General features: G+C 43.2%; 1 protein-coding gene across 5 annotated transcripts in view; it reads right to left on the bottom strand.

Moving 5' to 3' along the window:
* KCNH5 (potassium voltage-gated channel subfamily H member 5) overlaps positions 1-27,076 on the bottom strand; it is a 403,943-nt gene that overhangs the window by 221,751 nt on the left and 155,116 nt on the right. The gene's annotated exons all lie outside the window — the stretch shown is intronic.

The raw sequence follows: 27,076 nt of genomic DNA on the forward strand, positions 1-27,076 counted from the left end.
TTATTATCTACCCTTTTTGTGCATCGGTCTGGCTTGCAAATCACGCTCAGCCAAGCAAAGTGACGTCCCTTTCTATTTTCAGCTTACAATATCTTCATCACAAATCAGTCCCACCTGAGAACAGTATATGAGGATGGGACATAAGAACAGGATATGAGGTCGGGATATGAGGTTGGGATATGAGGTCGGGATATGAGGACGGTATTTGAGGATGGGATATGAGGTCGGGATATGAGGTCGGGGTATGAGGACGAGATAGGAGGTTAAGATAGGAGGACGGGATATGAGGACGGGATATGTGGACGAGATATGGGGATGGGATATGAGGTCAGGATATGAGGTCAGGATATGAGGTTGATATATGAGGAAGGGATATGGGGACGGGATATGGAGTTGGGATATGACAACAATATATGAGGGATGGGATATGAAGTCAAAAGCTTCTTCCTTTGTTGATTTTTCTCCCCAACAAGGATCAGGAAGGAAAAACCGGGCAACATCGGGTACTCAGCTAGTTCTCTATATATTTGAACCGAGAAAAAAATTATTATACAAAAGTGCATCTATGTAGCTATCTATATTTACTTAAGGTCTATTAACTTCATTCACTGTGTGTATGGTTCTTCTATTACTTTCTTCTGAGCTTACAATATTACTACAATGATTAACAATGTCTGGGAAGTCTATATCTGGTCATCGCAGCATGTGAAAGCTGGAGATAAATACTAGAAGAAGCTGTTATTATCCAATGTATCATTGGAGAATGCTCGAAGGAAAGAAAAGTCTTTAGCAATGACTGTGTCTGGCGGGTAGCCTGACATACTAATGGGGAAATCATAAATGTTTCCATCCTTCTCTAACAGATCTTATCAGGATGAACATTTCTTCCATAATAAGAAGCATCTGTCTATGCCCATTTGTGTATTTTCTAAAAGGCATTTCCCGTGAGCTAAAATTACATTTTAGTGCTAGGTCCTATTGGAAATCTTTCTACTGAAGGAGTAAAATTTCTCCTTGAGAAGACCGCTAAAAGTCATGCAGAGTCTTATAGGGAATAATTTGAAAAGTAGTTTCACTCCAGAAGGAAGAGATCTTGCTCTCTCATTCTGCCTCTTGGAGGTTCCATCTGTTCAAGACAATGCTCAGCTTCTTCATAGGGGTACTCTGCCCCTAGACATCTTATCTCCAATCCAAAGGATAGGGGATAAGATATCTGAGCATGGGGGTCCCGCCACTAGGGACCCCCGCATTCTGCGGCACCCCAGACATCTGTTGCACAGAGCAAACTTACCTCCATGCCGGATGACTGGCAATGCGGGGTGGGGGCTCATGACGTCACGCCCCTCTCGTGATGTCATGGACATGATCCCTCAATGCAAGTCTATGGGAGGGGGAGTAACATCCGTGTCCATGAGTGTTGTCACGAGCCACCGGCGTGCACCTTATGCTCTAAGAAAATGCCGGGTGCAGTAGGGAGATTGTGGGGGTCCCCAGCGGCGGAACCCCCGCGATCAGATATCTTATCCCCTATCCTTTGGATAGGGAATAAGATGTCTAGGGGCAGAGTACCCCTTTAAAATCCATTTCTCCCTAGTGGAGCATTGCATGTGCTATAAGACTACAGATTGCTTTTAGTACTCTCCTCAAGGGGAAATGTTACTCCTTCAGTCAGCCAGCACCCTGCTCAATTTCGATGAAGGACAAGAAGATTGAGAAAATTCTTATTCTGGCTTGGATACTAATCCCCAGTCATGTTTTAAAGGCTATTCAAGGGACGCAACCTCCAATAGCTGGCATCTGACAGCAAGCAATTTTCATTTTACAATGGAGCTAATGGAAAATCTTGTAACACTTTGAGCATAAGAAGTTATCTTCTTCAGGTTGCACTAAAGTTTTCCTGCACACCTCCATGCTAGGTATAGGCAATAAGGGTACAAGTATCACGGTAAGCCAATTTAGATTCTACTGCACCCTTGAAGAGAAGGGCACCTTAGTTGGACCCATTTCTCAAGATGCTCTGCAAGTCTCTCTTTACAGACCTTGGTGTGGGTATAGTTTATCCTTGTGGAGAATGCCAGCTGGAAATGGGAGTCTTATAGGCAACAAAATTCTCCCTTAGAAAAATGGTATGTAAATTAACTCTCTTGCAGAAGGAAGAAAGTTGTTGCTCTAGTGCCACCTAATGGAGTTAGCTACCCATAAAAGAGACTATGTTTCAAGTGTCTTTTATGATTTGGACTCAGACTTGCTGGTTAGTATCCTCCAATAAATGACACCAAAGAAACAGAATCCTTGCCTATATAAAAACTGTAACTCCTATGTATCACTAGAAAAATACTGCAGAAACCATGTGAGGCAAAGCATTTCTGCTTTCAAATCCACGTGCTGAAAAAAAATAAATGTGTCTGGTCATGTAGTGGGGAAAGTAAAAATAAAAAGGGTAGGCAATCACTGGACATTTTATGTAAAAAAAAATAATAATAATAGACTTTTTTTTCCCCCAGTAAAAGTGTAATAGCTATAAAAACAAAATGGTGAAGGTCATTAAGGAATTATCTACGTATAATGTTGCCTTTTAATTTGACAGTAGATTAACACTTAAGATGCTGTACTTTAATTAAATTCGATAATCTTTGGAATTATTCTGTAATTTTCGTAGTATATTCATTCAAAACTTTGATGGAATAAAAAAAAAAAATGTTTCTATGGATTGATCCGCACTGAATTGGTTATGAGCAGAGTTGTTTTATTCGGTCGGTTACATGATATTGGTTAATTCTTTGGAGCCTTTTTTGCATTATACTGTGTTTTCATAGGGATCAAAGCTTAATCCTGTTGATCCTTTTGAGGATGCCTGGAGACCTGCCAAAAAGTCTCCGCTCTTGGTGCTTGGAGATAACTTGTGTGTGCATCACTTGACTATAATAGATTTTTATACCCTGGAAGTAAACAATGAAGGTTCATTTTCAATAGCTGGTAAGTTTTCTTTTGAACACTATTTTATATATAGTTTAAAGTTTACACATAGAGAACATAATAGTTCATAACAGGTTGATTTGCTTTGTAAATATATTTGTTGAAATGTTACTGTCACTCTAAACAACTTCATGTGATATCTTAATGTGATTTCTAACATTTTTATTAATCATTTCATTTACCCAAAATGATTTCTTACTCTAAAAAAAACAAAAAACTTAAGTCTTTGCCACTAGGTGTCTCGCTTCTCTGCTAATTGCAGGGAAGAGTGGGTGAGGCTTTGCTTGTGCCCAGTACAGGAGAGAACCTGGACGATGTGCATGCAATCTGAGACTATCTGTCTCCTCTAGAGCAGTGTTCCCCAACCCCCGGGCCACGGACCGATACCAGTCCGTGGATCAAACGGTATTGGGCCACCCGAGGAACTTGAAATAATTTTACTGTGACGGCCGAGGCACAGAGCATTGCGCGCTCCTGAGCCCGCCCATTGTGTGACAATAGAGAATGAAAATTTGCTATTGTTACACTGATCCTCCTCCTGGCCAATCAGGGAGTGGGTCCTCCCGCTTCCTGATTGGCCAAAAGGCAAACCTAAGTGCCTGAAGAATTCACACAGGTCCGCTCACACTGTTACTGTACTTACATCTCCCTGCAGCAGTCTATAACGAGACTTCCTTGCGGGGCTTCTCGCGATTCGTGACATCATCGCATACGCAGCTCAGGACGTCGGGACGCTGACATCCCGTGCGGCGCCTGTGATGACGTCCCCTATCACGCGCATCCCCGCAAGGAAGTCTCGTCATAGACTGCTACAGGGAGATGTAAGTACAGGAACAGTGTGAGCAGACCTGTGTGAATTCAGAGTGAGGGAGATAAACTTGTCTAATATGAGGACCTGCCTGATCACCAGGGGCAAAACTATATTCTTAAGGGGCATAAGTACTTAAATACCGGGGGGTAATATCTATCTGAGGGCCTGTATAAACCTATTTGGAAACCCTACCTGATCATCAGGTAGGGCTCCCCAGTAGGTAGACATGCCCCCAGATAGATATGACCCCCATCAGTGGTGGGGATCATATTTATCTGGGGGCATGTCTACCTACTGGGGAGCCCTACCTGATGGGGGGCATATCTATCTGGGGGCCTGTCTTCATATGGGGGAGCCCTACCTGATGGGGGTCATATCTATCTTGGGGCCTGTCTTCATATGGGGAGCCCTACCTCATGGGGGTCATATCTATCTGGGGCTTTGTCCACCTACTTGGGGAGCCCACCCTTTCTATCAACTGGGGGCACATATCTATCTGGGACATTATTTACTAGGGGAACCCTACCTGCCTACCTGATAAAGGGACATACCTTCCTGAAGTGGGGGGCTACCGATGTTTAACTATTTAACAAAGGAGACCTACTTAATTAACAAGCGGGCCACGGAAAAATTATCAAACATTTTCCGGTCCGGGTTGGGGAGCACTGCTCTAGAGGGTCCGCACTGTGCCAGAAAGGCATAATCAAGGTTTCTCTCTCATCTCTGACCACCCATATTTTTTTGGGAAACTGGTCCGTGTGTAGTTGATCATTGTCTTCAGCAAAAGTAGCAGTTCACTACATAGACTCAATTTGGCTTGTCATGATCATCTGCATAGAAACATAGAAATTGTCAGAAGATAAGAACCATTTGGCCCATCTAGTCTTCCCAATATGGCCCATCTAGTCTGCCCAAAAAGAGGGAGATTTACAGTTCACTGCTTAGATCAGAGCTAGTTTTATGATGTAACCACTTACTTGTGATGGTGTTGCTGTTTTCATTTCTACCTAAATAGCACACTAAAAAAAACCTATGCGTCAATAATTCCCTATTCTATAGTAGTGTACTGTAAATCATCCCCATACACAGTGCCAGCCTGTTAAGTCCAGTGCACTTTCTCCAGCACTATGTGGTGGCATAGAAGGGAGGATTGGGTTATGTTACGTGATTGGCCAGGCAAGTAAGAGAAAAGAAGTTCATGTGTAAACACTGCTGGCAAACAGCCCATCTCTGAAATAGAGAGAGAAAAATTTGTGCACCATGGGCTCAATAACATCAGGGAGGGCACAGAAATCATCTTCTCACAAAACCATGTAAATCCTTTTCAAGGTACATTTTAAAAAGAATCTGTCAGCTCTATATGATGCTCAGAACTGCAGACATGAGCAGATAGGGAGATAAAATATGATACCGGTCTCTTAGATGATAGCTATTTGCAAAACTATAAAATCATGTTTTACATTTAAGATTAAGAGTTATAGAGGCTTGGTTATACTGCAGTATCAGCTATTGCAGTATCAGCTCCAATTATTTTACAGAATGACAGTTTCCCTTAAACTCCTGCTGATACTGACTCACACTTTGCATTATAGTTAGAGGTACAAGGGGCTTAAATAGAAAGTATCAGGGTGACAGATGCAAAACATACCAAACTTTAATGGACCAGTGTGCAACGCGTTTCCTGGCTCACAGGTTGCTTTGTCTGCCTGATGAAGCGGCCTGTGAACCAGAAAATGCATTGCATGCTGGTCCATTAAAGTTTTTCCCTTGAGTTTACCTTGGTTTGTTCTGTTTAGCGAATGTCATCCTGAGACTTTTCACTGAAGCTCCTTGTACCTCTCACTATGATTGCATCCATGCAAGAGGGATGCAGCAAGACCTTTTTCCACTTTTTCAACATTGAAACCATTGGGGTATGCACAAGTCTTCCACAGTTTTTATAGTATCATCCTATGGAGCGCTCCTCTACTTTACACTCTGCAATATAGCAATCAGCTGTAGGCACAATTCTGTCATAGGAAACAGTGAACAAACTTGTCAGACATACCACAAACATCTTAGATGATCTCCTGTATGCAATGGAAGAGTGAAAGGAATCAAAACAAGCGCTCCTAGTACATGCGCTCCTAGTATAACACTGTGTGGGTGAAAGACAAGTTAGACATAAGTTATTGTGCCTACCGTATTCTTACCCGCCGCAGGGACCCCCCCCCCCTGATTTCTGTGCAGCACCCGTATTCTCTACAGGGCTGCTGCTCCAGTCTCGGAAACCTCAGTGTTTCTGGGACTGGAGACGTGATGTAATACAAGGCCACGCCCCTTGTGACATCACGCAATGGCTGTCTGTCACGCCCCCTCCTATAGACATGAATGGAGAGGGGCGTGGCGTGTTGTCATGTCTCTAGTCCCGGAAATGGAGAGGTTTTCGAGACTGGAGCAGCAGCCTGCCATAGAATGCGGGTGCTGTTCACTGCTGGGACCCCCCCAGTTCAGACATCTTATCCCCTATCCTTTGGATAGGGTATAAGATGTCTATGGCTGGAATACCACTTTAAGGTTATGTCAACATATAGCAGATATATTGCAGAGTTTCTTTCTGCACAGAAAATCGCCGCAGAAAGTTCCAATGCAGCTAAATCCCACTGCTGTCAATGGGATTCCACAACACAGTGCAAGCTATTTCTGCAGCGGACATTCTGTTTTTTTTTTAACAGAATTAATGTCATCTATGGGGGCGGCCATGTCCTTACAGTTCTAGTGCCCGCTGATTCAGCCGGCACAGACCGCTCTTGGAATTTCCAGACTATATTTCTCCAGCAAAAAGGTCCCACAGTATGAACCTAGCCTAAGTTCAGCAGATTTCTGTGCAGAAAATGCAGAAGATGGCCTTACCCTAAAGCAATACACATATTTCAGCTCTAAAGTCTACAGAATTGTAATACCGCTCTAGCTTTACATACAGACACTCACTGTCTGAAGGTGCGCAGCTGACATATCGGGAGGAATTTATTTCTCACACATTTTTTGGGTGGTAAAAAGTTACACAATGGGTAAAAAAAAAAAAAAAAAAAAAATCATACAAAATGTAAACTGAACTATGTACCTGTGCTCTGCAACCATATAACAAATTTGGTGCATTTACACCTTTGCACCACACAACATATAAGTGGACAAAAATTGTTCACCTACCCTAACAATTATATTTATTTATTTATTTATTTTTAATAGAGAAAAAGAGACATGGGAGAACTTATCAATGCATCCAGTTTTCTGACAAAAAAAAGTTTGCACAAAAATTAGCAACTTTTTTTTACTTTGCAACATTCCTGCCAATTTTTAGCAAGTATTTTTCAGGCGGGGACAGGGCATTTTGCAACCTAAAAGATTAAAGGGGTACTCCGCTGAAAACATCTTATCCCCTATCCAAAGGCACCTCTGTCATTCAGTGCACGGAGCAAACTCCGTTCCATGCCCGATGACTGTCGATGCCAGCCGCCACACGCACTCCATTCACGTCTATGGGAGGAGGTGTAACAGCTATGTATGGAGGGGGTGTGGCGTGATGTCACAAGCTGCAAGCTTCCATGTTCTGGACGCCGCCGCTGCCGGCCTGGAGATCGCAGGAGATGACGGGGGGTTGGATAGGGGATGAGATGTTTTCAGTAAAGTACCCCTTTAACTATGATTTACCCCAAAAAATTTGAGTAATGTATAGTGGAAATCGATGAGAGTTCATAGCTGAGACTAGAATCTATTATCTGTGTATTCAAATAGGTTTATCTGTGGACCCATTAAACATTTTACTATCGGGCTCTGTGTTTATATATCTACCCACAAATAATCTCGTATACTAAATTACAATGTATATTAACTTGTATAAACAGAGAGGCTTGTAGCTATATAGTACTAGACTAAAATGGGCATCAAACACTTAGAAATAACTGTAAAGCCTGTAATGTTTGATAGTTTGAAGTGAGATGTACTTAATACAAGTCAATCCCATAATACCGCAGACAGATGGCTGTTTAGCCCTAGAAGCAGATGGTTAATACAGAGGTTGGAACGTATTCAACATATACGGTGCAAAGCTGCATCTATAATGATGAACCAACACTGTGCTTTATTTTCACTGTTAGCTCTTCATTTTGGAGTCGGCTTTATAAGTTTTATCATTTTAGAAAATCAATTAAGAATGTTCAATTGGGTTTCACAAAGAAAAGCTTCCAATAAAGAATCACTCTGCAGGGCTGCCTGAGGCCGCATAGGTTTTTTCCAAAATTTAATTTAGTCTGAATTGATGAAGAAGCAAAATATTTTCCCCATCTTTACAGTATTTTCTGTCTTCTTCTCTCTTAAAGGGAATGTGTCCCATATTTTATATTAGTTGTATTGAAGGGGTGTTTCCAGGTTATAAAGTGAGGCCATGTGCCTAGGATAGAACACCATCAACTGTAAATAAGAAAGAAAGGAACACAGCACTGCAGCAGCTTATATGTTGTCCCAACCAATGGGCTGTGCAGGAAACGGTCACTTGCTCCATTCACTTAAAGGGGTATTCCAGCTTTACACATCTTATCCCCTATCCAAAGGAAAGGGGATAGGATGTATGATCGCAGAGGTCCTGCTGCTGGGGACCCCCGCAATCTCGGTGCAGCCCCTGGCATTCTGTGTGGGGCGCTGCCTCCGAGACGTGAACGTGAAGTCACGGCTACGACCCTTATTGCCGTCACACCACGCTGCCTCCATTCATGTCTGTGGAAGGGGACGTGATGGCTGTCACGTGCCCTCCCATAGACATGAATGGAGGGGGTGTTTGGGCATGCTGGTAGTTGTAGTTTTGCAACAGCTTGAGGCACACTGTTTGGAAAACACCGGTCTACACCATCTTTTTGGTCACAGACTTTTGAAAATTTGGCTCAATTTAAGCGACGTCCCTTTTCTCAAGACCATCTCTCCTTTAAAAAAAACCTGTCTTACATGGTGCAAACGAGACAAAATTATTTTGCGCCACTTTTTCATCAAATTTGGCTCAGTCTGCGCAGAAAATTTTCCGTCTTGAATATCCCCCTATGTTTTGTATACTCTCTTCTTCTATAGTTTTGCTATGCACTGATACAGATAAAGACAATTAGATTACATTAGAGAGCTGGATCTTGCCTGTTTATGAACAAAACTCTTTTTCTTTTCATGCGCTACTTAAAATGACATTGCTGAATGTAAGCTTTTAAAGGGGTTATCCACCATAAGGTGACTTTAGTATGTACCTGCCAAACAGTATTGGACATGCTTAGGAAGGAGCTGTGCTTGTCTTGGGGCTAAATGGCTATGTTGTGAATCCACCATAACGCTGTTGCTTTCTGTTTGTGAAATGGTGTTTCCTGTTGGAGTTCCCTGCCTCCAACTGCAAGTCCCAGGATCCCTTGTTTGTAAGCGTGAGTTCACGTTTCTCCCTCTCACACATCAGTCACCCCATCCATTTCAGCACAGCTGAGCTATGCGTGCTGTACATAAAACTATAATTCTCTGCAGCCCTGTAGAGAATGATCTCCCCCTCACCCAGTGGTCGCTCTACTCATTAAAGCAGGCAGGCTCCCTTTCAACACCTGAATAGTGATGTAATGTCTGGGGCCGCACTGCAACAAAAAAAAAACTTGAGACAATACTCATTTTATATGCTGCTAAAAATAAACCTTGGGGCAAAAATTACACAAGAATTGCGAGACACTGTATTATGAACAACACTAACTTTAGAGCCCATGTAGCACCGTCAAATAAAAAAAATAAAATGGCTGGAATTCTCCTTTATGTGTACTGTCTTTTATGAAGCAGAGCTAATTGTGTCACTGGGCATAATTCATGCAAAATTACTTCGAATTTTGTTGTTTTTTTCCGCAACATTACTGTATCTTATTCGTGTTTTCATTGCTCACACGCGTCATGCCCCCTTAAGAGTTATATCGCAAATTCAGCTCTGCTCCCTCTGTATAGCTACTAAAAATGCAAGACTTGCCAGTGAGAGCACAGCCTAATGCCTACGCTGTATCTCTAAATACTGTCACTTGCCTTTAATGTCACTCTTGCTATATTTAGACTAGAGATTTTATTTAACAGCTCTCCTTCCCCAGGCTTATCTAGAAATGGAATGCTTGGAAGTTAGAGGCTTTCCGCTAGACTATATTTTGCAAAAAGAAAACTCAGTTTTGACCCTATGGGGCCCATCTATTTGCTTGACTGAAGGGTTTAGAAGTGAAGAGTGTGATGCGATCAGCATTTTCGGCAGGGTGCATGGGACATATTTCCTATAATAGACAACACTGTCAGCAAGATCTCTAAGCATGGCTTGGGCGAGGGATAAGCAGCTTATATTATGCAACTATGTTATAGATCAGCGTTTTCCAACCAGGGTTTCTCCAGCTGTTGCCTTCGGCTGTCCGGGCATGCTGGGAGTTGTAGTTTTGCAACAGCTGGAGAAACAATGGTTGGAAAACACAGTTATAGACCAATGGTTTCCAAAATGTGGCTGTCGTAGAATTCCAACTACAACCCTCAGCGTGTCCTAATAGCCTTCAGATGCATTATATCTAGGGTGAAAGTGAAGCAACTCTCAAATAGTCTAAAGTTGTTCTACAGTTTTTTTTTTGTAATCATATATATATATTTATATATATATATATATATATATATATATATATATATATATACCTTTATATGGCACCTACGCAAGCTACAGATCCAAAGGAGCTGTAGATACCGAACAGTATCAGCATTTTAGACTATTAGATGTATGCAAATGTGATTATAGCTTTAAAGGAATAGTCCAATTTAGGAAAGGGATAAGTGTCAGATCACAAAGGGGTCCAACCGCTGGGACCCCCCTCCATGATCTCCTGCACTGTGAAGGGGTTCCCCCCTGTATGCATCTCTATGGAAGGGCCAGAGATACACGAGAACAAGTCTTCGGCTCTTCCATAGAGATGCATGGAAGGCGCATGCCAACCTCCGCTCCGTACACGAGAAAAGCCAGAGGCCTGTACAGGAAATGGCAGAGGTCCCAATCCCCCCCCCCCCCCCCTTGTACTCTCCTGCTCTCTCATAAAGAGACATAGAGGGGCCTGTAGGCCACCACTTAGTTTGGTGGTCGACAGTAATCCATGCACAGAGCTGAGGTCGCTCCGTGCATGGAGAGAGCCAGGGAGGCGATCCAAGGGGGGAGGGATGGGGTGGGGTTCTCAGCAGTTGCCCCCTGCCCCCCCCCCCCCCCCAAGATCAGACACTTATCCTCTATCCACAGGATTCTGTGAATAGGGAATAAGTACTCACATACCAGAGTTCCCCTTTAATATTTCAATAGGATGACGCTTATGTCTGCATCATAATGCCGCAGACCTAACCGCCAATTCTGTAGCATTGTGAAAGATGCATATTCACTATAGAAATTTAGCCACTTAATTCCTTGCTGAACATCGGTAGTGTGAACATACCCTTGCAGTATTTCAGTATACTACTATTGTGTTTGGCTGAATGTTTTACTCATTCAATAGCAATGATGGCATTGTGTTTCAGCATTGGAATCTTAGTGTTTGGATTCAAAACCTGACAGGACATTTTCAGTCTCATCTGCTTCAATCAAGACAATCAAGATCAATTAAACAAAACAATAACTCACTTCAAAGTCTATGGTAAACACAAGTAATACAAATCAGGCTGGAAAAATGACTTGGAGGATTTTCTGCCGCTTCTTACATCAATAAAACATTAGTAGCGCATTTTATCTGATTAAATCATTTATCATGATAACTGGATAGATCAGGATTTAGCACATTAGTAAAATCATGCATTGCCAAGTAAAGTAGGAGGAATAGATATATATATAACTCTTCGGTAGTTGCAGTATCTTGTAATACCTTTTTTATTGGACTAACAAGATTTTGTAGAGACAAGCTTTCGGGATTCCTCCCTTTATCAAGTCATAAGCATTTCTGAGCTCACAAGGAGAAAACACAGGTTCTATCTCACAAAATATGCAGGGGTTAAAACAACATTAGTGGAGAATGGACATTAAGTTGGGCCATAAATTGTATAGCAATAGGACGATAGATACAGATAAGGATGAGGGGGGGGGGGGGGGGGGCTGGAGAGCAGAGGTGAGAATAGTGGTTACGCTGGACAGACAATTTTACTACAGAACCATAGACTGAAGATAAGACTAGACAGGGGAGGGGGAGCAGGGGTGTGATGGTGTTAGAGCAGGGAGAGAGTAGAGAGTTTAGCAAAGGTTATAGGAAATTTTGATAATGGGATAAGAAGCTTAAATCCACATTAAGTCCTCTGTTCTTGGAGTCATAAAGAACTATCATTTTGGCTTCAAATGTCTTTCTTTCCTGGGTGTTCTTGAAGTTTCCTTTCAGGATCTTGATTTTGAGGTCCTGTAGGGAGTGACCTGTTTGGGTGAAATGGTGTCCAACTGGGGTGCAATAGTCCTTTTCTATATGGTTGTTGATGGACGATCTGTGGAGGTTCATCCTTTTGTTGAGTGGCTGACTGGTCTCACCAATGTAACATCCCTAGAAGTATATATCACTGTGAAGCTGTGTTTCCTTTCTGGTGAGCTTGAAGATTTTCGTTGTTAAGCGGCTGTGAAGATTTTCGTATTACAAGATACTGCAACTACCGATGATTTTGCTTTTTGCATCACTGGACTAATACGGCTACTCCTAACTAATCTATATAACTCTTCAAATATATGGAATATAGAGAACGACAGTAAATGTGCTCTGAGATTGGTCAGAGGGGAAGTATTTACTTCTACATGGTAAACTCCAGAAACCATTTGAAATGTTGTCTAAAAATGGCTGGCTGACCATTCAGGGGTCAGGGCACTACTCCACTGCCCTAGCATTCGGTACATTTTGGGTAAGGGCTGCGGGGGTCGTGACTTCACGGCCATGCCCCCTCAATGTAAGTCTATGGAAGGGGTCGTGACAGCTGCCACGCCCCCTCCCATAGACTGGCATTTAGGGGGAGTGGCGTGACATCATGAGGGGCATAGCTATAACGTCATGACCCCCGCAGCCCGCACCCAGCACTCAGAACAAAACGTTATGAACGCTGGGGCAGAGGAGTACCGCTTTAATGTAATGGCTATTGGCCAAACATGACCCAAGCAGACAGCTATCTCTTCCAATCCCTCCAAAACATAAACATTTGGCTTGCTCAAACGTCCATCTGTTGTGAATAGAGAGAGGTGGGCTTATCACTCAGAAAACAAAAAGACTGAGCAATTTAGGTCTGCCTTTTACTGTTACTGAGTACACAGAGCCCTGCTTGTCCTCAGTGTACAGAACCCTGCTTGTCCTCAGTGTACAGAACCCTGCTTGTCCTCAGTTTACAGAGCCCTGCTTGTCCTCAGTGTACAGAACCCTGCTTGTCCTCAATGTACAGAACCCTGCTTGTCCTCACTGCACAGAGCCCTGCTTGTCCTCAATGTACAGAACCCTGCTTGTCCTCAGTGTACAGAGCCCTGCTTGTCCTCAGTGTACAGAGTCCTGCTTGCTCTCAGTGCACAGAGCCCTGCTTGTCCTCAGTGCACGGGGCCCTGCTTTTCCTCACTGTACAGAGCCCTGCTTGTCCTCAGTGCACAGAGCCCTGCTTATCCTCAGTGTACAGAACCCTGCTTGTCCTTAATGTACAGAGCGCTGCTTATCCTCAGTGTACAGAACCCTGCTTGTCCTCAGTGTACAGAGCCCTGCTTATCCTCAGTGTACAGAGCCCTGCTTGTCCTCAGTGTACAAAGCCCTGCTTGTCCTCAGTGTACAGAGCCCTGCTTATCCTCAGTGTACAGAACCCTGCTTGTCCTCAGTGTACAGAGCCCTGCCTGTCCTCAGTGTACAGAGCCCTGCTTGTCTTCAGTGTACAGAGCCCTGCTTGTCCTCAGTGTACAGAGCCCTGCTTGTCCTCAGTGTACAGAGCCCTGCTTGTCCTCAGTGCATAGATCCCTGCTTGTCTTCAGTATACATAGCTCTGCTTCTCAGTGCACATATGAAATTAATTACTCATGCAATAAATACCAATATGAAAAGAAAATGTAAGAAACTGTTTAAGATACCAAACAAAAAATGCATCTTTTCCCTGTAATCAGTCATGTCTCCTGTGCCTAATTCATGCTATAAAAAAGCAGATCAGCTCACTGAAGTATCAGTTTACTGCTGCCCATAGAAATCTATGAAAAGGGTAGAGAGGGGAATGGATGGAGAAAGACAGAGGTAAAGAATGTCAGGCTATTTGGTACCAAAATGATCAGATTTTATGATATGAAAGATACAACATGGCAAAGCATCCATATTGAATCAAAATGATTCAATTTAATGAATTTTCACCAAGACAGGTAGTTTGAGAAAAACACATAAGACAGAGTGGAATGTGTGAAGTAATCAAAGTGGATTAGACAAGACAATACCCATGAAGTTTGACAAGTCTTCAATGAAAGTCCTGCAAACTCGTTTCTGTCAAAATGACTCCAATTGGGGGGGGGGGGGGACGGGGAGGAGGTCTGCTCTGTACACAATGGGTGGTCTGCTCTGTACTCCTGGCCTGGATACAGGTGTGTGTTTGACAATGGATCGGATTTGCATTCTATTTATCTATATCTCTGGCCATCTATTTGAGATGCCTGAGAAGAATCAATGTCATTGATTTGTCTTGGATTATGTGTATACAGGTGATAAATTGGCCATAATAATCTTTGGCATCTCTAACACAATTATAGTAAATGAATGTTTAGTTGTGATGTCATGTAACTAGACTCTGAACCTATATAGTTAACACCCACCAACACAAATCATCACTGGATGACATATTTGTTTGGGTGGATGCTTAGGAGAGGAAACAGGTTAAAACTTGGGTGAGAGAAGCATCAGTATGCTCATCACAGGAGGAAACACAAATCCTCATCACAGAAGCATCACAGAACTTCCTAGAGGCTACCTGAAGGGGCAGAGCCATGAAGAGCCAGGGAAAGAGCTTTTATCCCTTAATGATTTCTATCTGATGACCGGTTATGACTATACGTGTTTCCATGGACCCCAGGCAGCCATCTTTCTTTTATCCAGAAGTACTATGCATACACTCGGTAAGATACACAGGTTTCTTATTTGATTAAGTTACCTTTTTAATGTGGATGGGATTATGTCATGTAGCTAAGTAGACTTGGCTTGTGTATAATCTCAATTATGAGATGGTAATAGTAGTTTATAAGCCACACCCCCTTCAACTGCAGATGAACAGGGCGTGTCTTATGGGGATCAATGCAATGATCATATTGCATATTAGCATAGTCTGATGGGATCTTCCTCTGCTCCACCACCTGATATAATAATTCCCACTTGGAAACTTAATTTAAGTCTTCCTAATTAGTAGTGTCCTATAAATTATATATTTAGTACTGTCTCTTACCAGAGATAGTTGTGGTTAGAACTGTGGTCAATAATGGCATCTGAGAATGTAGATTTGATGGCTGTTACTGAGACATGATTTAATGAAAGTAAAGACTGGGACATATCCATACCAGGGTACTCTTTATTCAGAAGAGACAGAGAAGGCAAGAAAGGAGGAGGAGTGGCCCTATATGTGAAAGACAGCATAAAATCTAACCTAATACAAGTTAGTGAAGCCAACATAGTCAGTTTGGGTTACGTTGCAGTTTGGTAATCAGTCTGTGACTCATGTAGGTGTGAGATATAGACCACCTGGCCAAGTGAAAGAATTAGATGATCTACTAGTTGAGGAAATGGATAAAATGACAATGAAAGTAGAAGTTATCATTATGGGAGACTTCAATCTTCCTGATATAAACTGGAAAACCAAAATAGCTAGTTCTGCAGGAGTACAAATATTCTAAATTCCCTACTGGGATCATCTCTACAACATTTGGACCAAGAGCCAACCCAGATGGAAGCCATTTTGGATTTGGTATTCACAAATGGGGATTTGGTATATGATGTTATTGTAAGCGAAAGCTTGGGATCTAGTGATCACCAGTCAGTGCGGTTTAATATAAGAACAGTGAAGGAGTCACACCACACAAAAACAAAAGTTTTAGATTTTAAAAAAAGAGACTTTTCAAAAATGAGATTAGTCATAAATGATTCCCTATCAGACTGGAAGAGATTACATGGAGTCCAGGAGAAATGGGACTACTTAAAAGACACATTATTGAAGGCAACAGAAAATTGCATTAGACTTATCAGTAAAAGCAGAAAAAGGAAGAGACCACTGTGGTACTCAGCAGAAGTGGCCAAAATCATAAAAAACAAAAAGCTAGCATTTCGTAATTATAAAACAACCCAGAGCAATGAAGGTAGGGAAATCTACAAGACTAGGCAGAAAGAGGCCAAGCAAGTTATAAGAACTTCTAAAGCACAGGCAGAAGAAAAACTAGCTCAGTCTGTGAAAAAAGGGGATAAGACATTCTTCAGATACATAAATGAAAAAAAGGAAATTAAAACAAGGAATAACTAAATTTAAAAAAAAGGAAGGAAGGTATGTTGAAGAGAATAAAGGGCTAGCCGACTGCCTTAATGAATACTTCTGTTCAGTTTTTACAGAAGAAAAAGAAGGAAAAGGACCTCAATTAGGGAGGAAGACTAATGAATTGTTTGATGCATGTGTCTTTACAGAGGAAGAGGCTCTACGTTTGTTGTCTAAAGTGAAGACGAATTAGTCACAGGGGCCTGATGGGATACACCCAAAAATAAAAAATAAAAAAAAGCTTAGTGGTGAGCTAGCAAACACATTAACATATTTATTGAACTATAATACAAATAGCTCCAAAAAATAAACAGAATTTTTTTTCAAATGTATTTAACCAATCACTGGTAACAGGAGTCGTCCCGGAAGATTGGAAATTAGCAAATGCCATGCCCATTCACTAGAAAGGTAGTAGGGAGGAATCAAGCAAGTATAGGCCCGTAAGTCTGACATAGTGGGGAAATTAATGGAAACCCTAATAAAGGATAGGATTGTGGAACATCTAATATCCCATGGATTGCAAGATGAAAAACAACATGGGTTTACTTCAGGGAGATCATGACTAACAAATCTTATTGATTTTTTCGACTGGATGACTAAAATAATATATGGTGGAGAGGCAGTAGACATCGACATCTAGATTTTAGTGAGGCTTTTGACACTGTCCCATAGAAGACTTATCAATTAACTGCAGTCATTGAGCTTGGACTTAAAACTTAAAGAATGGTCAGAACTCTGGCAACTGAAATTTTATGTGGATAAGTGCAAGATAATGCACCTGGGGCGTAAAAACTGAGGAAAGGGAAAGTATCTGAAAGGGATTTAGAAGTAATTATTTCAGAAGACTTAAAGGTAGGAAGTCAATGTAATAGAGCAGCAGGAAACACTAACAGAATTCTTGGATGTATAGGGTGAGGTATAGCAGTAGGGATAGAAGCAGTAGAAAGAGAGAAGTGTTCAGTGTAAAGAACACTGGTGAGGCCTCACTTGGAGTATAGTGCGCAGTACTGGAGGCTGTATCTCCAAAAGGATATAGATACTCTAGAGCAGTGGTTCTCAACCTGGGGTACAAGTACCCCCAGGGGTACTTAGCAGTTCTTCAGGGGGTACTTGAAAAAAAAGAAACTTTGATAGCAGCCACAGCCACTGGTTACTGGTCTGGACCAATTTGAAAGAAATGGTAGTCTGACAACACTGCACCGAGGAGCAGGAAGACATCAAAGGGGAAATGCGGGCACTGGGCTGCTGTGGGCAATAACTACCATCAGCTTTGTTGCTCCACTGCCCCTGCAGACGTGGGGACTACTTCTATGAACCATAGAAATAGGTCCCAAGACCAGAGAAGCAGTGGAGCACCAAAGCGGGACAGTATGGCGGCCTACAACTATATATGGGGGCAGTCTGGGAGGCCTACAGCTATATTTCGGGGGCACAGAGGGGGCCTTACAAATTTATGGGGATGCAAGGTGGGTACTATTACTGTGTGTGACAATAAACATGGGGTGTTTGTAAATAGGTGGGTATTGTACTGCAGGAAGAAGCCTAAAATGTTTGTTTGGGTGTTCTGTGGAGAAGTCTTGCATGGGAGAAATCTTAATGGCGGTCTAGGCCAGATAGTAAAGAAAAGTAAACAACTCCAGTTAGAGAAGACGTCACCTGTAAATCGGGGGACTGGGGAGATAGGGAGAGGAACAGGGGGCCTGTTATAGAAGAAAGTAAACCATATGAATTATACTATAATCACTACAAAATGTCTATAATATGGGGGCACAATTTTTTGGGAATGGGCTGTCAAGGGGTATTCAGGCAAAAAAGATTGACACACAATGCTCTAGAGAGAGTTCAGAGAAGAGCTACTTAACTAGTACATGGATTGCAGGATAAAACTTACCAGGAAAGGTTAAATGACCTTAACATGTATAGCTTGGAAGAAAGAAGAGACAGGAGGGATATGATAGAGACTTTTAAATGCATAAAGGTTATGAACACGGTAAAGGAGGAGAGCATATTTAAAAGAAGAAAAACTACCGCAAGGGGGGGCAAAGGTTTAAAAGTGATATCAGGAAATAAAATTCAAGGGCTCCAGCTCCACAAAAATGGTAGTTAAAAAATACAAATTTTTATTCCATAATGCTTTAAAATCCAAAAAGGACAAAGACAAACATAATGTGCTCTGGTGAGTTAAAAACCCATGTCAACCGACGCATTTCGAACAATAGTGTTCTTAGTCATGGCATGAGACCCTCACACTCTGCATGATTTTTATATACTGAGGTGTTCACACTCACCAGAGCACATTATGTTTGTTTTGTCCTTTTTGGATTTTAAAGCATTATGGGAAAAAAATTGAATTTTTTAACTATTATTTTTTGGGGAGCTGGAGCCCTTGAATTTCGTTTCTGGATTGCTGAATAACCAAGGATATGGCTTGGCGTTTATCTTCCGTGCTCCCTGCTACAGTACACTCTCTCCATTCAGAATAGGCATGTGGTGAGCTGAAAGTTTCTTCTGTTTAATAATATTTGCAATATCAGGAAGTATTACTTTACTGAGAGAGTAGTGGATACATGGAATAGCCTTCCTGCAGAAGTGGTCGCTGCAAATACAGTTAAGGAGTTTAAAAATGCATGGGATAGGCATAAGGCCATCCTTCATAAAAGATAGGGCCAGGGACTATTGATAGGATTCAGATTATTGGGCAGACTAGATGGGCCAAATGGTTCTTATCTGCCGATACATTCTTTCTATGTTAACTGGGCGGGGTTGACTCCCATTTTGTATATGTAAAATGCCCATTTGATATAATTTGATGCTGATCTCTATACAAAGTAGTATAAATGATGTCTGAACTAACCTACTTCTGCGACTAAGCTTAATATTATTAAATAACAAACTAATACATCATTGATTTATATCTGACATTACATCATTGCTATTCTTTATATAATTTGATTTATATAATGGTCTGTTTTTATTACTCTTTAAAGGGGTACTCCGCTGCCCTGGGCCGGAAGCTCCGCTCCCCAGCGTCCGGAAGTTTATTGTTCCGGAAGCTGTGTGCGGGCTTCCGTGTTCAGGGCTGCCCCTCTTGACGTCACGCCCGTCCCCTTCGTGACGTCGCTGAGGGGGCAGGCGTGACGACACGAGGGGCGGCCCTGAACACGGAAGCCCGCACACAGCGTCCGGAACAATAAACTTTCGGACGCTGGAGAGCAGAGCTTCCGACACAGGGCAGCGGAGTACCCCTTTAATGTTGATCAATTGTAACCAATAAATGTACATATTTTTATTTTAACTGCATTATCATTTTATTATATTGCAAAAGTTACTTCTACCACTACTTCATCGAACTCATATCTGGGAAAATAGTCGAGCCCAGATATGGTGAATTGCATTGTTTGTATATTTTTGGCAATTCATATTGGTCATAATATTTTTAATATTTTTGTTGACCATAATTCATAATTCATAAATGAGTTATTAACCCGACAAGAGAGACATAAAACTAGGCTGCAGAATCTAGTATTAAGTGTTTTATTCAGGGCCCAAGTCCTGCAGGAATGCATGAGAACCTGCATTTTTTCCCACAACAGGAACACCATTCCCATTACTAAGAGTTCTTGAGTTCCCACACTTTTTTTCCCAGGACTTGACCCCTGGTTTTAATTCACCAAGTGCTGGATTTCCAGCTTACACTGCTCTGTACTATTGTATAATGTCTTTCATGCTGTACTGCTCCTGAGGGTGTACTATGAATAAAAGAAGATCAGGATCCTCTCTTCTGTGCATGTGCAGTGTATGGAAGACATTATAGCAGCTAATATCCAACCAATAGCTTAGGGGCAACTGAACATTTGAGAAAAAAACCTGAAGAGCAAAAAATTTTTTAAAAATTCTATGTATATGTCATATGATGGTCAAACATAGTACCAATCCTCATGTACACACACATGAAAGCTTGTTCTGAAAAGTTGTGTAAAAGTGCACATACAGATAAATAGTTGTTAACTCTGCTGCATTTCTATTTGCCTAGACTTGCATAAGAGGTATAGATGAAGCAGGGTTAACACTCAGAGTCATAGCATGCTACTAGATGGTGTCAATTCGCCAAGTCTATTAATGCTATCAGCTATATTAGAGATGAGCGAATCAAAGCTGACGAACCCGAATTTCTTACGAATTTCAGGAAATATTTGATTCACAACGAATGTGAATATGGCTGCAATTCTATTTCGCGAATAGCTTCATTAAACTCCTTAACTCCAGTGCAGGCTCTAGGGCATCTAAAATGGTGGACCCACATGTCAGTACATGGGGCAAGGCGGGAAGGAAAGTAGACGGGATGACCCTGAATCACATGCAGGATGCAGCCTATCAGCAGCCAGTCAACCCTGTGATGTAACAGCCCTATATAATCATCTGCCATAATTCCCGCTCCTCACGTCATTACAATACACTGCAGAAGGATCATAGGATGCAGAGCCTGTTACAGCAGAGTAAAGCGCAGTCCAGCAGTGTTTAACATCCTCCTAGTCACATCAGCGTTCTCGTGGACGGAGAGCATTGTTTTTTTCACTAAAAAGGACTTTTACTGCAGCTGCAGGCATAAACCTCCCAGTCACTTTCTTCAACATAGTATTACAGAGAGGGACAGATAGCTGTGTGTTGCCTCATACATTTCAGCAAGCTGCATCAACTTCATACACCTTAGCAGAGGAGGCAGGAATAATTTTTCAGCGCAATTCAGTGTCTTTGTTCCACCAAAAATCATCTACTAGTTATACTAGTCTGTAGACGGTATAATTCCCAGCAGTCCATTCCTAATAGTCTGTGACAGAGTGCAATTTTGTGTTTAGTACACCGATTTTTTTGGCGGCAGCACTCTTGTGTACTGCTGGTGTTTTACAAAAATATGTTTTTTTAAGGGTACTGTAGCGCATTTTTCTGCCCTCATCAGTGCATACCGCATACGTACATCTAAGTAGTGTACTATTTAGTACCTGTTAATCTGTCAAGGGCCTACATACTGTGAACGGACAGACAAAAATAATCACCGGCTGGTGTTTTACACGAATACAGAGTTTTTAGGCGTACTGTAGTGCATTTTTCTGCCCTCATCAGTGCATACCGCATACATACATCTAAGTAGTGTACTATTTTGTACCTGTTGATCTGTCACGGGTCTACATACTGTGAAAGGACAGACAAAAGTAATCACTGGCTGGTGTTTTACAAAAATACAGAGTTTTTAGGTGTACTATAACGCATTTTTCTACCCTGATTAGTGCATACCGCATACGTACATCTAAGTAGTGTATTACTTTTTACCTGTTAATCTGTCAAGGGCCTACATACTGTGAAAGGACAGGCAAAAGTACTCACCGGCTGCTGTTGTACTCAGATACTTTTTTAAGTGTACTGTAAAGCATTTTTCTGCCCTCATCAGTGCATACCACATACCTACATCTAAGTAGTGTACTATTTTGTTCCTGTTAATATGTCAAGGGCCTAGATACTGTGAAAAGCCAGGCAAAAGTGCACACCTGCTTCTGTTCTAGACAAATACTGTTTTAATTTTAGTGAAGCATATTGTACTCCCCTCGTATACACACTAAGTATGTCAGACAGAGAAGTGCCAGGACGTGCACAGAGGAATGGCAGAGGCCTAAATCCTTCAGGCAGTGGTCACAGCAGACTAGGGGCGAGTGGCAGCAGGAGCTGCAGCGAGAGGCCTGAGCTCCCGTTTTCAGCTAGCGGTCGTGTCTCGGCCAGCAACCCATCTGCCGTCATTGATTGGTTAACACGGTCATCCACTTCATCACAAGTGACATCTGACACCCCCAGTCAACAGTCGGTGGGTTCCTCAGACACAACCCTCATTCTGCATGGCACGGGGGCAGTCCCTGTCCTCCCATTGACTCTGTCCTATGCTGTTCCCTCCCCTACAGAAGTATCTTATGCTGTGGGTTCAGCTCCACTATACAGTGAGGACGATCTAATAGAGGACACTCAGCAGCTACTGCCCAGCCAAGAAGTGGAAGAGATATCCACTAGGCGGGCAAGTAGTGATGAGGAGAGTGACGTGGGAGGCGGTGTTGCCAGGGTTCAAGGTCCTGAAGCAGACACTGTTGAAGAACCTGAGGAGGACATGAGTGACGGGCAGACACTTGTTGATAATGATGAAGCCAATCGCAATTGGGAGCCGGGTGCAGAAGGGACTTCATCATCAGGAGAAGAGAGTTGCAGGTTGCCCGTGAGGCAGCAGCTGATCCATCAAGGTGGCAGCATGGTTGGCAGTCAGCATGGTGGCAGAAGTGGAAATTCTGGAGCCAAACATGCCCGGGGGAGACCACCTGCTTCGTGGCAGCCTACCTTCTCAGGAGGTAGTGGAACAGGGGTTCCTGGAGACAGCGGCAGTAGCAGTCAATAAGTGCGGACTGTTGGTGGGAAAATCAGCTACTCGGCGGTGTGGCAGTTTTCCATCAAGCATCCCGAGGAGGTTCACATAGCCACATGCAAGATATGTTGGCAGAACGTGAAGCGTGGCCAGGGTCCCAATACTGGCACCACTGCCCTGCATCAACATATGCTTCACCACCATAAATCGGTCCAGCCTGCAGCATCACCCAGTGGCACGCCGCTCCATCTTTCAGCCAGACAAGGCTCCACCACCTCAGCCGAAGGGAGCTGTATGTCATACCCTCCTTCTGTCACTCCAGATGCTCCTGCTCCTCCTACTTTTAGTCATTCCACCAACAATCCATTGGCAAAGCCATGTCCAAGAGACAACAGTATGCGCCCACTAATCCAACGGCGCAGAAGCTGAATGCGCTCCTGCCTAAGTTGCTGGTGCTGCAATCCCTCCCTTTTCAAATGGTGGACTCTGCACCTTTGAGAGAACTGATGGCTTGTGCCGAGCTGAGGTGGAGCGTGCCAAGCCATAATTTCTTTGCGAAGAAGGCAGTACCAGCCCTGCACAATTTTGTGGAAGAGAAGGTGGTCCAGTCCTTGAGCCTGATTCCAGGTGTGTGAACCATATCATGGAACACATAAAAATGAGGACTCAATTCCAAAGTGCTTCCCCTCCAAATTAGTAAATAGTATGCCAAGGCAGAAGAATTTCAATACTGCTAAATAAGGCTTCTCTTTATTCCAAAGAATGCAAAGTACACATCAGGGCAAGGGAGGGCTGGACAAGAGGCAGGGGGTGCGGGTAGGACTGCACAGTTTTGTGCCGATCTATGCAGTCCTACCCGCACCCCCTGCCTCTTGTCCAGCCCTCCCTTGCCCTGATGTGTACTTTGCATTCCTTGGAATAAAGAGAAGCCTTATTTAGCAGTATTGAAATTCTTCTGCCTTGGCATACCATTTACTAAATTGGAGGGGAAGCGCCTTGGAATTGAGTCCTCATTTTTATGTGTTCCATGATATGGTTCACACACCTGGAATCTCACTTAAAGCACTGAGCGTCTAGTACACTCAGAGGGGACCCTGGAGCTGCTGACCTCACGCCGACCAAGTGATACTACATGCCATCATAGGTGTTGTGCCCCCAGAACAACGCCCTCTGGTAAGCCTAAAATAGTTTTTTTCTAAGGGGCTTACCTATCGTAAACATACCACACTAGGAGTGGATCTCTTTTTTTCTCTCTTTTATATACAGTCCTTGAGCCTGTCGGTGTGTACCAAAGTGCACGGCAGCACCAACGTCTGGAGCTGTAACTACGGTCAAGGAAAATACATGTCCTTTACGGATCACTGGGTGAATGTGGTTCCTGCACAGCCACAACCCTAACTTGGACTGGTCACGCCGATTCCTCCTCCATGCTCTCAGCTCGTTCTTCCTATGACAGTGTGCGACTCCACCTCCTCATCCTCCACCATGTCCTTAGCCTCCACTGCCCAGACCAGTCTCAGTGGCCCTTCAGCATACCATGTGGGCAGGGCACGGCGATGTCATGCTGTTCTTTACATGATTTGCCTTGACGAAGAGAGTCACACACGGGAGGAACTGCTAAAAGTCATTCATAAAGAAATTGGAGCATGGCTTACTCCACGAAAACTGGAAATGAGAACCATGGTGACTGACAACGGGAAGAACATCTCGCATGCGCTGAGACTGGGAAGGTTGAGCCATGCGTCCTGCATGGCACACATGTTCCATCTGGTTGTGAAGCAGTTCCTGAAGTGTTCCCCCCATTTGCAAGACATCCTAACAATGGGAAGGAAACTTTGCATGCACTTCAGCCACTCGTACACTGCAAAGCACACCCTCCTTGAGCTGCAGCGTCAAAATGGTATCCCACAACATAGTCTGATTTGTGACGTTGACACACGTTGGAATTCCACCCTTCATATGTTGGACCGACTGTACTAACAGAGAAAAGCCATCACCGATTATCTTGATGATCCAAGCAGATAGGGGTACTCCCCTGTGTAACTTTGTAACTTCAATGTGAACCAGTGGCAGCTCATATGTGACACCTGCCGTTTGCTCAGGCCCTTTGAGGAAGCCACATTATTAGTAAGTCGCCAGGATTACAGGATGAACAATATCATTCCACTGCTTCATTTCTTACAACATGTGTTGGAAACAATGGCTGGTCAGGGCACTGGAGACATGAGCCCTGTGGGGGCTGAACTGGAGGAGGAAGAAGAGGAGGGGGAGGGGCACAATGGAGCACAGTTTAGGTTTTGCCAAATGGGTGTTTTTCTAGTAATATGACTGGAGAGGAGGAGCAGAAGCAGCCAGAGGAGCTAGAGGGTTATGAGGAAGGCGAGACATAGGACCCAGACACACAGTGGAAGTATGCAGTGGAGATGGAGGCAGGGAGTCCCTCCGAGTCGCTTGCACAAATGACACAATGCATGCTCCCCTGCTTGCATAGTAACAGACGAATTGTCACCTTCCGGCAGCGGGATGATTTCTGGATTTCCACCTTATTGGACACTCGCTACCGCTACAAAATAGGGGCCTTTTTTTACACCCACTGAGATGGAGGATAAAATGACCTACTAAAGAGGCATCCTATGTAGTCAGTTGGCCGATGCCTATCGGTGTCATTGTCCATCCTCTCACAGGTCTGAATCGGGGGGCCCCCTGTGCTCACCTTCCACTGCCATGGCTGCTGGGGAGGGGTGGGGTGGCAGGAGCAGTACCAACTCCAGCTCCATCAGCAGCAGCAGCCTGAGTCTACAGTCGCTGATGACTAGCTTTCTTCACCTGTATAGTGAAGCAATTCATCAGCAGCAGGTAGACCTGGAGCAGGACCTGAACCAGAAGGTGGTGGCATATCTTGACATGCCCATGCCAACATACCTTGAAGATCCGCTGGACCTCTAGGCAGCCAAACTTGATTTGTGGCCACAACTAGCAGAATTTTCCCTGAAAAAGTTGTCCTGCCCGGCCAGTAGTGTGCCATCAGAGTGAGTGTTTAGTGTGGCGGGGGCAATAGTCACCCCTAGTAGAACTTGTCTATCTATGAAATATGTGGAGAGACTGACCTTTGTGAAGATAAATCAGGCATGGATCAGTCTGGATTTCCACCCACCAATGCCTGGTGCATCAGAGTAGATTGACCATGGTGTCACACCAACACTTTACAAATATGGGTAGTGCCAAACAGATTTAAGGCGCTGCTCCCCAATTACAAACAAACAAATCCTCCGTATCAGACCTTTTTTCACCACCTTCGTCACCGGGTACTGGTATTGCCACCCACTGCACCACTCTGTCACCGGGTAACTTTAAGGACTCCTGATGCTGCTGCTGCCACCTCCAGGCTGTCTCATTCAACCACTATACGGTCTCTTCTCATGCTTTAGCCAACTCCAGGCTATGTCATTCATCCACTAAATGGTCTCCTCATGCTTCAGCCACCTGCAGGCTGTGCCATTCATTTAATATATGGTTTACTGATGCTTGGGCCAGCTCCAGTCTGTGTCATTCAGCAACTACATGGTTTAGTGATGCTGCTGGGCCTAGGACATTACCTAAATATGTTTATGATAGCACTAGGTACCATACATCTTCAATGAAAATTTCAAAATTCATCTTTTATTCTTAAAGTTTGAGGCCCTATTGTTTCCTTATCTGCCGCCAACTCCAGGCTGTGTCATTCAGACACTATTTGGTCTCCTCATGCTTCAGCCAACTCCAGGCTGTGTCATTCAGCCAATATATGGTTTACTGATGCTGCTGGGCCTGGGTCTAGGAATAAAAATTTTGTTATGGTAGCACTAGCTTCCCAAAATCTTCAGTTTAAATTTCAGAATTCATCTTTTAATCTTAAGGATTGTGAAGCCCTAGTGTCTATTCATGCTGCTGCCAGCTCCAGGCTGTGTCATTCAGCCACTATATGGTCTCCTCATGCTGCCAACACCTCCACACTGTGTCATTCAGCCACTATATGGTCTCCTCATACTGATGCCACCTCCAGGCTCTGTCATTGCGCAGCTCTGCAGCAGTGATTCTAAAAGTAATGCCTGTAATCTGCATGTCATACTGAATAACAGTATTATTTCACTACCCCAGCACACTCCATATGTGTGTTAGAACACAGCAAAGTGTTCTACACCCCTATTGAGGCTCTTTGTAGGCCAGAAATAGCTGTTTTTAATATAGATTTGCTGCGAATAAATTCGGATCGAGCCACATTTTTTTTAATTCTATATCTTTATGCCTTATGTACTAATACTGTTTTTTTATTTAGCTAGTATCCCTTTACATAAGAAGTATGCCAAATCAAGAGCTATTTTTTGGCA

The sequence above is a fragment of the Hyla sarda genome, chromosome 11 (genome assembly GCF_029499605.1).
Source record: "Hyla sarda isolate aHylSar1 chromosome 11, aHylSar1.hap1, whole genome shotgun sequence".
In the NCBI taxonomy this organism is placed as follows: Eukaryota; Metazoa; Chordata; class Amphibia; order Anura; family Hylidae; genus Hyla; species Hyla sarda.